Below are 13,187 nucleotides of genomic sequence, written 5' to 3'. Positions count from 1 at the left end.
AATGTTTTGGATACATGAATTGAAATCCCTCCATCCGAATGGACTGAACGAAGGCTATGAAATAGCCCCCTTTCTATAAACGTAAGCCTGATTCCTTAAACTCCTGATCATATTCGCATCCCCTTTTTCCAGCTCAGTCCGGGTTGGAATACGGAGCAATGGGCACCCCAACCTCTGGACCACTTCCTCCACTACCCTGACCACAGATTACAGTCATACCACACTGGATATGCCCAAATTCGTCCGATCTTGGAAGCCAAGCAGTGTTGGCCCGGCCAGTACTGGGTATGGGAACATCCCAAGAAGACCGGGTACTGTAATAATAGTTGGAATATGGGACAGTGTTCTTTCTGCAATCTCCTTCATATCATCTCTTCGTTTCTCTTCGCCTCCCCCCCCCCCTTTTTCCCTTTCCCTTTACCCGCACCCCATTTCGATTCTCACCCTATATTTATTATTTCATCCATCTAATTAAAATGTTCATATGATTCCCTAAATTATGCATATGCATTTATGAATCCTATTGCAATGCCATTCTCACCATATAAATTTCCTTCATTTAACATAAACCTGTATAATACTAATATATGCGAACCCATAGAAATTATCTGGTGTCGCAAAATACATGTCATTCTATTATCTGCATCAAAGTATTTTATGATCCAGTGACAAGTATTGTGATGCATAGTCCCAATACAATTTTCACTAAATTAATATTCCTTGCAAATAAAGACAGTAAAATGACACGTTTTTAGAAGTATCTGCGGTTTCACTGACACTTGTTTCTCCCATCCTTATGTTGTGATCTCCTGTGTGGAGACGAAGTCAGTGCATCCAAACTGTAGAAGTCTATGCATATGAACTATGAAAATATGGCCGCCGGCATCCGCTTCCAGTCTGATCAACGGTCTCCATACACGGACTCCAAGAAAATGGCCGCCGCACTTCCTCTCACAACGAACGGCGCATGCGCGGAAAGGATCCACTGACACCGGAAGTGGGGCGGAAATGACGCAATTCGCGTCACAAAACCGGACTTTAGTAAACAAAAAGTATTTCTGCATTTAACATGATTTCTGGACACATTTTCTTAGCGCAATTAAGGCGCTTTACATGCTGCCATTATCACTATATGCTGACACTATGTATATTGCACTTCTTAAAATAATAACGGTTTTTATATCCTGAACATCCTGTCACAGGAAATGAGGTCACTAATCATTTCCTGACCCATAGGGGTATAAATAACTGACATGTCCCACTGTGCTCACTACCCCTTGATGAAGTCAAACAAGACGAAACGCGTTGGGTGATTCCTGCTATTACTGAAAATCCAAAGATAAGCTACTCATTCTATTCATTACTTCTCTTGTTCTAATTGATTTTAGATATATCTATACTTTGCACAATACCTTTATTATTACCATGAGGGCCCGTTTTTAGCACTCATTTATGTTTTTTTATGTCCTTTTTATGCCTTTTTCTCTGAATATATGTTTTACTGTTCACTTTTAAACAGAAAACTTTGTTGGAAAAAATAACCCCCTTTTTTTATATATTGACATGTGTGTCAAAAAAAAAAAAAAAAAAAAAAAAAAAATTTTTTTTAACTGATTACGTTTGTTTTGAATAAATCCCGCCTGTGCTTTTAAATATATATCTCTAGTTTTATACTTTTTTACCACCGGTGGTCGCTCTGATCTTATCCGCTTTTTCTAAATTTCTTTTATCCTACACACGTACAAGTGTAGGTTTTATTTGAGATTGAGCAGACACCCCATAAAGAAAGGGGAGTGGTATCATAGAGAAATAACATTCCACAGGGGAGTATAATAGACATACTGTGAAAAACTATATCTACAAATTTTTCTGGCGCTGTCAGTTCACCCCATACACATATATTCAATAGGTGTTTATAACTCTTAAATGGTATATAATATATACTATCACAGAAAAATTTATGTTTCCCAAATAGAATGTCCACATATAGCTCATTAATAATAACGATTATTTATTGTCAGTATTACTTAAATAGAGGAGTTGTGAATGAACTCGTTGTGTAAGAGTCTATTGAGTGTGTGCTGCAGCCTGTGGCGTCCCACACAGATGCTGACAGTCTTATTGTCCGTGGTAGGTTCAAATTCTGTGTTAGATCCAAGGTGAAGTAAATAAAATATAAACAAAAATACAGTCTTGGGTATCTTCACGGTAGGAGTGTTTAGGGTTATGCAGGGATAAGTAGGTTGCTCCGGACTGGTCTTTCTCTCTAGTCTCCGCTTCTCATGGTGTGTCCTGGTGCAGACACGCCTGGAAGCTGGAGGGTTCGAGAGGCTGACCTGCCTAGGGTGAGGGGGGAAACTCTGTCAGCGCTCTACGGAGCAGCTTCAAGAGTGACACCCGCCGCATACGGAGACTCACCTTCTGTTTTCTCCTGTTTCCCCGCCGCACACCGTCACCGGCTTCTTCTCTCGATCTTCCGTCTGTTGCTAGGCAGCGTAGTTGATTTCCGGGTTTACAATGCCTCAGCTACTGTGTGATCTCCACCTCCTATGACATGATTCTCCTGCAGGTGATGTGACTGACTACCAGTGCAATGCCTCACCCACCGGTGTGTTCTCCACCTCCTGTGACACTATCCTACTGCTGGTGCTGTGACTGCTTACCATGCTGCATTAGCCTTGCTTACTACCACTGTGGGTAATGCTAACAGTTTGCTTAAGCTCAATTTGTGTTGGGCCCCGCTTATAGCTGACTTCCTCCAACCTACATGAGGCCGCTTTTCATATATTTCCAGGGCCACTTTACGTTCCCAATCCACCCCTGGCTGGCATGGAAGAAATGTGAATGATAAATCAATGTAAATGTACCAGGAGGTATTGACAAGCCTTTATAACATTATCTTATACTGTGAATTTCTTACCCTGTTTCCAAGACAATTAATTAATTTAACTTGTTAATTAAGTGAAAGGAAGACATGATATTTTCCGGTAGATGTATCAAGCCGTGGATAGAGATAAAGTTGAGTATTTGCCCAAATCAAATGAAGCTTCTAACTACAGGTATCATTTCATGTACTGTGCTAGATAAGTGACAGAAGATGATTGGGTGGTTTAGACATCTGCACTTTATCTCTCTCCAAGGCATGATACATCTCCCCAAGAGTGCTGTATATAAAATATATGTCTGGCTGCTATACAGCAGGCCAGGAGCACCAGCAGGACAGTAGAGTAACAGTCATATCAGTAATAATATGTGGACCCTGTGAAGTTAGCATTCACTAAAGACAGGAGACACAGTCAATAAATACATAAAACATTTTTTAGTTTATGTTAAAATATAAAAAGTTTATTAAGTGGAATATTTAATAAATAATATTTGTGAGACATCTCCAAAAACAGTCGGTTTTGGGGGCTGCCCACAAATATTAATCAGCCCCTGAATGTATGTATTGGGGACTACAATGGATATTTGTGATATCTATTGCGTACCTCCTATTTTGAACACAAAAGCAGCCACCAAAAGTTTCTACGGCAGATGGTAAACTGTGAAACTCGGCAAGCTCCAGAATGCAAAGCATTTCTGAGCTTGGCCCGGCAACTAATGCCATTTCTAAATGGCTTTTGTAGCCTGTGGGCTACATTATGCAATAAGAGGGATCCTTGGGATCCCTCTGCATTACTGTCTGCTCTCACATATGCAGTCTGACAATTGCACATGTGAACTAGCGCAGCCGGAGTCTAAACCCAGAAGTAAAGTGATCGCATTAGCAATTATTTTACTTCTTATACATTGCAGGGGCGGGCATGAGATTGGTACTCATTATGGCATAAAAGCTACACCTCTGGACTCACAAAGAGTCATCCTTCAGCACTCAGGAGAGGAAAACCCCCTTGGGGGGAAACCTCTGGGGAACCATGGCCTTAGGATCGCCCTTCCCTCTGGGCATTAAGAGGTGTACTAATAGAGGGGTCAGTATGCTATCCCAGCGCATGGGATCCTGGGGGTTGTCATACCGATGCCGGGATCCCAGTAAAGACTTACAGGGGTGAGTAAGGGATGTTCTCCCCTCTCCCCACCCCCCATACCCTGCCTGTCCTCCCCCCTTTGTGCCTAACCCTCCCGTGGAGGTGCCTAATCCTAACCTCCATCCCTGCTGCCTAAACCTAACCCTCCCTTCCCCGTAGCCTGACCACTCCCGTGGGTGCCTAACCCACCCTACCCACAGCCTAACCCTAACTTCCCCCCACCAACAGCCTAACCCTATCCTCCCCACAACTGCAGCCTAATCCTAACCCCCCGCCTGATGCCTAAACCTAACCCCCACCTGATGCCTAAACCTAACCCTCCCTTCCCCGCAGCCTAACCACCACCGGGGGGTGCCTAACCCTAACCATCCCTACCCGCTGCCTAACCCTAACCCCCCCCACCCACAGCCTAAACCTAACCCCCCGCCTGACGCCTAAACCTAATCTCCCCACCTGATGCCTAAACCTTACCCTATCCTACCCCGCAGCCTAACCACCCCCGGGGGTCCCTAACCCACCCTACCCGCAGCCTAACCCTATCCTCCCCCTACCCGCAGCCTAACCCTAACCCCTCTGCCTGATGCCTAACCCTCTCCCCACCCACCTAACCCTGCCTGTCCGCAGTCTAACCCTAACCTCCCCCTTTGTGCCTAACCCTCCCACGGAGATGCCTAATCCTAACCTCCATCCCTGCTGCCTAAACCTAACCCTCCCTCTCCCACAGCCTAACCCCCCCCCCTCTGTCCCTGCTGCCTAAACCTAACCCTCCCTTCCTTGCAGCCTAACCACTCCCGGGGGTGCCTAATGCTAACCTCCCCCCACATGCAGCCTAAACCTAACCCAGTGCCTGACACCTAAACCTGCCCCCCCCCGCCTGATGCCTAAACCTAACCTTTCCTCCTCCGCAGCCTAACCACCCCAGAGGTGCCTAACCCTAACCCACCCTACCCGCAGCCTAACCCTAACCTCTGCCCACCCACAGCCTAGACCTAATCCCCCTGCCTAAACCTAACTCTCCCTCCCCCGCTGCCTAACAACCCCCTGGGGTGCCTAACCCTAAACTCCCCCCACCCGCAGCCTAAACTTAACCCCCCCACCTAACGCCTAAACCTAACCCTCCCGCCTGATGCCTAAACCTAACCCTCCCTCCCACACAGCCTAACCTCCCCCGTGGGTGCCTAACCCACCCTATTTGTAGCCTAACCCTAACCTCCCCCCACGTACAGCCTAACCCTAACCACCCGCCTGACGCCTAAACCTAACCCCCCGCCTGACGCCTAAACATAACCCTCCCTTCCCCACAGCCTAACCACCTCCCCTCCCCCCCGTGCCTGGTGTCTAAACCTAATCCCTCTTGCCCAGTCCTAAACCTATGATCGTAGGGATACGGGCGTCGGTATCCTTGCCCATTCGAAGTTCCAACGTCGGGATTCCTAAGAGTGTCGGGATCCCAGTGTCAGTATTCTGACTGCCGTAATCCCGACAGCCGGCATCTTTACGTCATATGTCCCAACATTTGGAGCATGTGTCCACAGCTCTCCTCCCAGGGCAGCTATTCAGGGTTCACCCACTGCATGTAGACGAAGAGGAAGAGATGAAAAATCATTGTTAGAGGATGAACAAGTAGAGAGACAAACTGCAAACAGTGGTGTGGTTGTGTAGAGAGAAAAATCTCTCTATGTAAATATGTTACTCTAACTACTGAGGACATGGAAAATACCTAAAATAAGGACAATTATCCCAAAGGACTCATTGTTTTTATACCACACACACATTGGGGGGATAAGTTCTCTCTTATAGTAATTAGTGGGTACCTTCAGAAAAGAAATTTGACCAGTAAATAATAAAAGCTATAAATTGCTAACATTTAGGGGTCAATCCAATTAGGTACGCGTTACCATTGCTGCAACGTTTCAACAGAATCCAAACTCACACCCTTCGTGGCCAGATTCAGCCTATGGGGCTACCGGAAAGTGCGTCTGTTGTAAGACAAACTCGTGCCTAATTAAACTGACCCCTTAGTTGTTAAATGTGATAAAATAGTAAAATGTAATGGTGTAATTGTGGCCTGATTCAGGTTGTGGTTGTTGAAGCGATCGCTGCTGCAATCTTGCCATTCACAATTGCATTGTGAGTCTGCAATCGTAGGCTGAGCAAGTCTCCTAGACACAGGGGGCTCTCCAGCAGCAACACAGGTCGCAATGGGTAATTTATGCACGCACATGGAACAGCGTCTGAATGGACCTGACACGCCTGTATACAGTTAGCAACCCCCGTTACCTCCTCAAACGCTGACTTCCTGTCAATCACTTTGTGATGGGATCCTCTATGTGAGCATGATTTCATTATGTGCGCAGTACAGCTTACACGCATGCACAGTAAAAAAAGCATTGAGCCACTTGGTGCAACAGCAGCTCTGCATCCGCATCTGAATCAGGCCCCCTGAGCGGTAAGGAGAAGGACTCTAGGGAAAGGACTGTGTCACCTTTATTATATGTAAAGATAGGGAAACAGTCACTTGTTACAGCACCAATTCACATCATTTATACCATTCTGTACCATTTCATCATTTGGTTATTCTATGGGGGAGATGTATTAAGCCCCCCTGCAGAGTGTTAAGTGGAGAGAGGTAAAGTACCAGCCAATCAGCTCCTAACTGCCATGTTACAGGCTGTGTTTAAAAATGACAACTAGGAGCTGATTAGTTGTTAGTTTATCTCTCTCCACTTTATCACTCTCCCAGGCTTTGTACACCTGCCCCCAGTTCATTGATATACTGTAAATGTCAGCCATTTCACTATCTCCCCCGATCTGTATTGTTCTTCCCCCGATCTGTATGTTCCGTGTCATGCTCTCCCCACCCTTCCTGTTTTTCTGTACTACAGTATGTTCTACATCTCGCAACCCCCAAAAGTCTATGTCCTTCCTCTATATGTCCTATAGAGTACGCCACAATTTCTATGTTTTTGTATTGTGCCCCCACACCATCTGTATGTGCTATACCAAGTTGCCCCCTTCTGCATGTTTTGTATTGCCCGCTCTCCCCACCACAGTCTCTATGTTTTGTACTGTGCTCTCAATACCCCCCACCACACACACAATTACACAAGTATGGTAACTTACCTCCTGCATGCTATTCTCCAGTCACTAATTCCTCTGCGACCCCTCCCGTCGTCTTCAACTGACACTTTGCAGATCTCTTTGCCGGTCACCCGACACTCTGCAAATCTCTTTGCCAGATGATCTAAAAAAGACAAAAGACTATCATTAAGCATAGTACTAGTTTAAGTACAATAAAATGGCGATGAGTGAACCAGTTTCCCAATTTTCCTTAAACCAAACAAGATACTTTCAAAGTTATCAATATCCCATTTATCTATTTTATTAACTTATTCCTCCCAAAGCCACGATCCTGCCTCATAGAGACCCAGGTTATCTGCATCCCCTATATGTGTGCCCTCTTTATTCCTGTAACGCTACATTTTTATTCCTAAATATGTCGTTCCTTCCTGCGCTTCTCCTATTTATGTGTCCTTTGTACCTGTATTCCCTGTTCTGTCTATCTTGTCTTGCCTTTCAGCTGACTATACTGCACTCTGTCTTCCTTACCCCTCTCCATCATACCCTGCTATGTAGGACTCACCTCCTCCTACCTGTCTTCCTGCATGGAAACTGGAAACGTCAGCAGCTGTAGATAGAATGTTACATGGAGAAGCATTGTGATGTCACGGGTTAGTGATGTCACAAGCTAGGAGTGATGTCACAGTAACCAGCAGCAAAGCTACAGAGTTACAGCTATCTTACATATGCATTTTCTACATCAATTACAACTGGATATACATGAGTTTATAGTTTCAAAAAATGAGACTAGTGTAGAAAATGAAGTATAAGGCAATGTTGTACAGAGTGCCTCAATATATAGGTAAAGGGAAAATATAAGTGACAGGAATTTATAGACTAAATCACCACTTATATTATATAAGGAAATAAAGCTCTTTATCTAAGAGGCTGAATTAATAATTTTCCATTATGTGCGTGTATATATATATATATATATATATATACCAAATGTATATCCAGACCACAGATCCAGAATAGAGGGCACTCACTGGTGAGTGCCCTCTATTCTGGATCTGTGGTCTGGATATACATTTGGTATGTGTGGATGTCCGTATTTGGGCTTTCCTTGAGGAGCACCCCGATGGTGACTATTGACTGCTGTGAGTGCGGACATTACAAATCGATATATATATATATATATATATATATACATACCTGTATATAAAAAAAAAAAAAAATATATATATATATATATATATGTGTATATATATGAGAGAGAGAGATAGCTATACTAACTATACTATCCCATTAAACCAGAAAACGAAACGAATTATACAGTTTCTGTGGCTGGCTGACCTCAACTCTGTATTTCACCTGGTTTAATCAGCCACAGAACCTGTGTAACCCATGAGCGTATAAAGAGAAGAAGAACTAAGAGTTGTATTTTTTGTGGCGCACTAGAAATTTATTATTCAGTACCAGCATATATAAAACTGTAAGGCGGGCCCACAAGGTGACATTCACAGGGAATAGGTAATGACATCCACTCGACTTCTTCACACCCGCTGGACGTGTTGGAAAGAGGTTGAGAGGTCAGTGAGCGTGGCTCTGCCCTGTGGCACCACGTGGCACCATTGTACTGACAGCCGGACTGCTGAGAACGGAACCTGGAGGGTACATAACTTTTTTGTTTTCATTTTATCTCATAACACTCCACCCAAAGCTACTCTTCTGGTTATCCTATCAACTAGGACAACAATGAAGGTGACTCCATAACATTTCTTCCATTGTTTTTCCATGTCACAGAAACACTGCATGTGTGTTATGGTGTGTACACTAGAGATGAGCGCCGGAAATTTTTCGGGTTTTGTGTTTTGGTTTTGGGTTCGGTTCCGCGGCCGTGTTTTGGGTTCGACCGCGTTTTGGCAAAACCTCACCGAATTTTTTTTGTCGGATTCGGGTGTGTTTTGGATTCGGGTGTTTTTTTAAAAAACCCCTAAAAAACAGCTTAAATCATAGAATTTGGGGGTAATTTTGATCCCAAAGTATTATTAACCTCAAAAAACATAATTTACACTCATTTTCAGCCTATTCTGAACACATCACACCTCACAATATTATTTTTAGTCCTAAAATTTGCACCGAGGTCGCTGTGTGAGTAAGATAAGCGACCCTAGTGGCCGACACAAACACCGGGCCCATCTAGGAGTGGCACTGCAGTGTCACGCAGGATGGCCCTTCCAAAAAACCCTCCCCAAACAGCACATGACGCAAAGAAAAAAAGAGGCGCAATGAGGTAGCTGACTGTGTGAGTAAGATTAGCGACCCTAGTGGCCGACACAAACACCGGGCACATCTAGGAGTGGCACTGCAGTGTCACGCAGGATGTCCCTTCCAAAAAACCCTCCCCAAACAGCACATGACGCAAAGAAAAAAAGAGGCGCAATGAGGTAGCTGTGTGAGTAAGATTAGCGACCCTAGTGGCCGACACAAACACCGGGCCCATCTAGGAGTGGCACTGCAGTGTCACGCAGGATGTCCCTTCCAAAAAACCCTCCCCAATCAGCACATGATGCAAAGAAAAAGAAAAGAAAAAAGAGGTGCAAGATGGAATTATCCTTGGGCCCTCCCACCCACCCTTATGTTGTATAAACAAAACAGGACATGCACACTTTAACCAACCCATCATTTCAGTGACAGGGTCTGCCACACGACTGTGACTGATATGACGGGTTGGTTTGGACCCCCCCCAAAAAAGAAGCAATTAATCTCTCCTTGCACAAACTGGCTCTACAGAGGCAAGATGTCCACCTCATCTTCACCCTCCGATATATCACCGTGTACATCCCCCTCCTCACAGATTATCAATTCGTCCCCACTGGAATCCACCATCTCAGCTCCCTGTGTACTTTGTGGAGGCAATTGCTGCTGGTCAATGTCTCCGCGGAGGAATTGATTATAATTCATTTTAATGAACATCATCTTCTCCACATTTTCTGGATGTAACCTCGTACGCCGATTGCTGACAAGGTGAGCGGCGGCACTAAACACTCTTTCGGAGTACACACTTGTGGGAGGGCAACTTAGGTAGAATAAAGCCAGTTTGTGCAAGGGCCTCCAAATTGCCTCTTTTTCCTGCCAGTATAAGTACGGACTGTGTGACGTGCCTACTTGGATGCGGTCACTCATATAATCCTCCACCATTCTATCAATGTTGAGAGAATCATATGCAGTGACAGTAGACGACATGTCCGTAATCGTTGTCAGGTCCTTCAGTCCGGACCAGATGTCAGCATCAGCAGTCGCTCCAGACTGCCCTGCATCACCGCCAGCGGGTGGGCTCGGAATTCTGAGCCTTTTCCTCGCACCCCCAGTTGCGGGAGAATGTGAAGGAGGAGATGTTGACAGGTCGCGTTCCGCTTGACTTGACAATTTTGTCACCAGCAGGTCTTTCAACCCCAGCAGACCTGTGTCTGCCGGAAAGAGAGATCCAAGGTAGGCTTTAAATCTAGGATCGAGCACGGTGGCCAAAATGTAGTGCTCTGATTTCAACAGATTGACCACCCGTGAATCCTTGTTAAGCGAATTAAGGGCTGCATCCACAAGTCCCACATGCCTAGCGGAATCGCTCCGTGTTAGCTCCTTCTTCAATGCCTCCAGCTTCTTCTGCAAAAGCCTGATGAGGGGAATGACCTGACTCAGGCTGGCAGTGTCTGAACTGACTTCACGTGTGGCAAGTTCAAAGGGCATCAGAACCTTGCACAACGTTGAAATCATTCTCCACTGCACTTGAGACAGGTGCATTCCATCTCCTATATCGTGCTCAATTGTATAGGCTTGAATGGCCTTTTGCTGCTCCTCCAACCTCTGAAGCATATAGAGGGTTGAATTCCACCTCGTTACCACTTCTTGCTTCAGATGATGGCAGGGCAGGTTCAGTAGTTTTTGGTGGTGCTCCAGTCTTCTGTACGTGGTGCCTGTACGCCGAAAGTGTCCCGCAATTTTTCTGGCCACCGACAGCATCTCTTGCACGCCCCTGTCGTTTTTTAAAAAATTCTGCACCACCAAATTCAAGGTATGTGCAAAACATGGGACGTGCTGGAATTTGCCCATATTTAATGCACACACAATATTGCTGGCGTTGTCCGATGCCACAAATCCACAGGAGAGTCCAATTGGGGTAAGCCATTCCGCGATGATCTTCCTCAGTTGCCGTAAGAGGTTTTCAGCTGTGTGCGTATTCTGGAAAGCGGTGATACAAAGCGTAGCCTGCCTAGGAAAGAGTTGGCGTTTGCGAGATGCTGCTACTGGTGCCGCCGCTGCTGTTCTTGCGGCGGGAGTCCATACATCTACCCAGTGGGCTGTCACAGTCATATAGTCCTGACCCTGCCCTGCTCCACTTGTCCACATGTCCGTGGTTAAGTGGACATTGGGTACAACTGCATTTTTTAGGAGACTGGTGAGTCTTTTTCTGACGTCCGTGTACATTCTCGGTATCGCCTGCCTAGAGAAGTGGAACCTAGATGGTATTTGGTAACGGGGGCACACTGCCTCAATAAATTGTCTAGTTCCCTGTGAACTAACGGCGGATACCGGACGCACGTCTAACACCAACATAGTTGTCAAGGACTCAGTTATCCGCTTTGCAGTAGGATGACTGCTGTGATATTTCATCTTCCTCGCAAAGGACTGTTGAACAGTCAATTGCTTACTGGAAGTAGTACAAGTGGGCTTACGACTTCCCCTCTGGGATGACCATCGACTCCCAGCGGCAACAACAGCAGCGCCAGCAGCAGTAGGCGTTACACGCAAGGATGCATCGGAGGAATCCCAGGCAGGAGAGGACTCGTCAGACTTGCCAGTGACATGGCCTGCAGGACTATTGGCATTCCTGGGGAAGGAGGAAATTGACACTGAGGGAGTTGGTGGGGTGGTTTGCGTGAGCTTGGTTACAAGAGGAAGGGATTTACTGGTCAGTGGACTGCTTCCGCTGTCACCCAAAGTTTTTGAACTTGTCACTGACTTATTATGAATGCGCTGCAGGTGACGTATAAGGGAGGATGTTCCGAGGTGGTTAACGTCCTTACCCCTACTTATTACAGCTTGACAAAGGGAACACACGGCTTGACACCTGTTGTCCGCATTTCTGGTGAAATACCTCCACACCGAAGAGCTGATTTTTTTGGTATTTTCACCTGGCATGTCAACGGCCATATTCCTCCCACGGACAACAGGTGTCTCCCCGGGTGCCTGACTTAAACAAACCACCTCACCATCAGAATCCTCCTGGTCAATTTCCTCCCCAGCGCCAGCAACACCCATATCCTCCTCATCCTGGTGTACTTCAACACTGACATCTTCAATCTGACTATCAGGAACTGGACTGCGGGTGCTCCTTCCAGCACTTGCAGGGGGCATGCAAATAGTGGAAGGCGCATGCTCTTCACGTCCAGTGTTGGGAAGGTCAGGCATCGCAAACGACACAATTGGACTCTCCTTGTGGATTTGGGATTTCAAAGAACGCACAGTTCTTTGCGGTGCTTTTGCCAGCTTGAGTCTTTTCAGTTTTCTAGCGAGAGGCTGAGTGCTTCCATCCTCATGTGAAGCTGAACCACTAGCCATGAACATAGGCCAGGGCCTCAGCCGTTCCTTGCCACTCCGTGTGGTAAATGGCATATTGGCAAGTTTACGCTTCTCCTCCGACAATTTTATTTTAGGTTTTGGAGTCCTTTTTTTTCTGATATTTGGTGTTTTGGATTTGACATGCTCTGTACTATGACATTGGGCATCGGCCTTGGCAGACGACGTTGCTGGCATTTCATCGTCTCGGCCATGACTAGTGGCAGCAGCTTCAGCACGAGGTGGAAGTGGATCTTGATCTTTCCCTAATTTTGGAACCTCAACTTTTTTGTTCTCCATATTTTATAGGCAGAACTAAAAGGCACCTCAGGTAAACAATGGAGATGGATGGATTGGATACTAGTATACAATTATGGACGGACTGCCACGGTTAGGTGGTATAAAAAAACCACGGTTAGGTGGTATATATTATAATAATAATACAATTATGGATGGACGGACTGCCTGCCGACTGCCGACACA

At 45.7% G+C, this 13,187-nt stretch overlaps 1 protein-coding gene and 1 long non-coding RNA gene across 5 annotated transcripts in view; one reads left to right on the top strand and one right to left on the bottom strand.

The window, feature by feature from the left end:
- IL17REL (interleukin 17 receptor E like) overlaps window positions 1-13,187 on the top strand; it is a 119,451-nt gene that overhangs the window by 91,197 nt on the left and 15,067 nt on the right. The window lies entirely within an intron of this gene.
- LOC134935361 (uncharacterized) lies at window positions 5,442-7,295 on the bottom strand. Its single transcript, XR_010180090.1, has 2 exons — window positions 7,149-7,295; window positions 5,442-5,595 (listed from the first exon to the last, which is right to left on the bottom strand). It is a non-coding gene; the product is annotated as an uncharacterized LOC134935361 (long non-coding RNA).

Source organism: Pseudophryne corroboree, chromosome 6 (assembly GCF_028390025.1).
Source record: "Pseudophryne corroboree isolate aPseCor3 chromosome 6, aPseCor3.hap2, whole genome shotgun sequence".
NCBI lineage: Eukaryota > Metazoa > Chordata > Amphibia > Anura > Myobatrachidae > Pseudophryne > Pseudophryne corroboree.
This window is presented reverse-complemented; position numbering and strand designations above follow the sequence as displayed.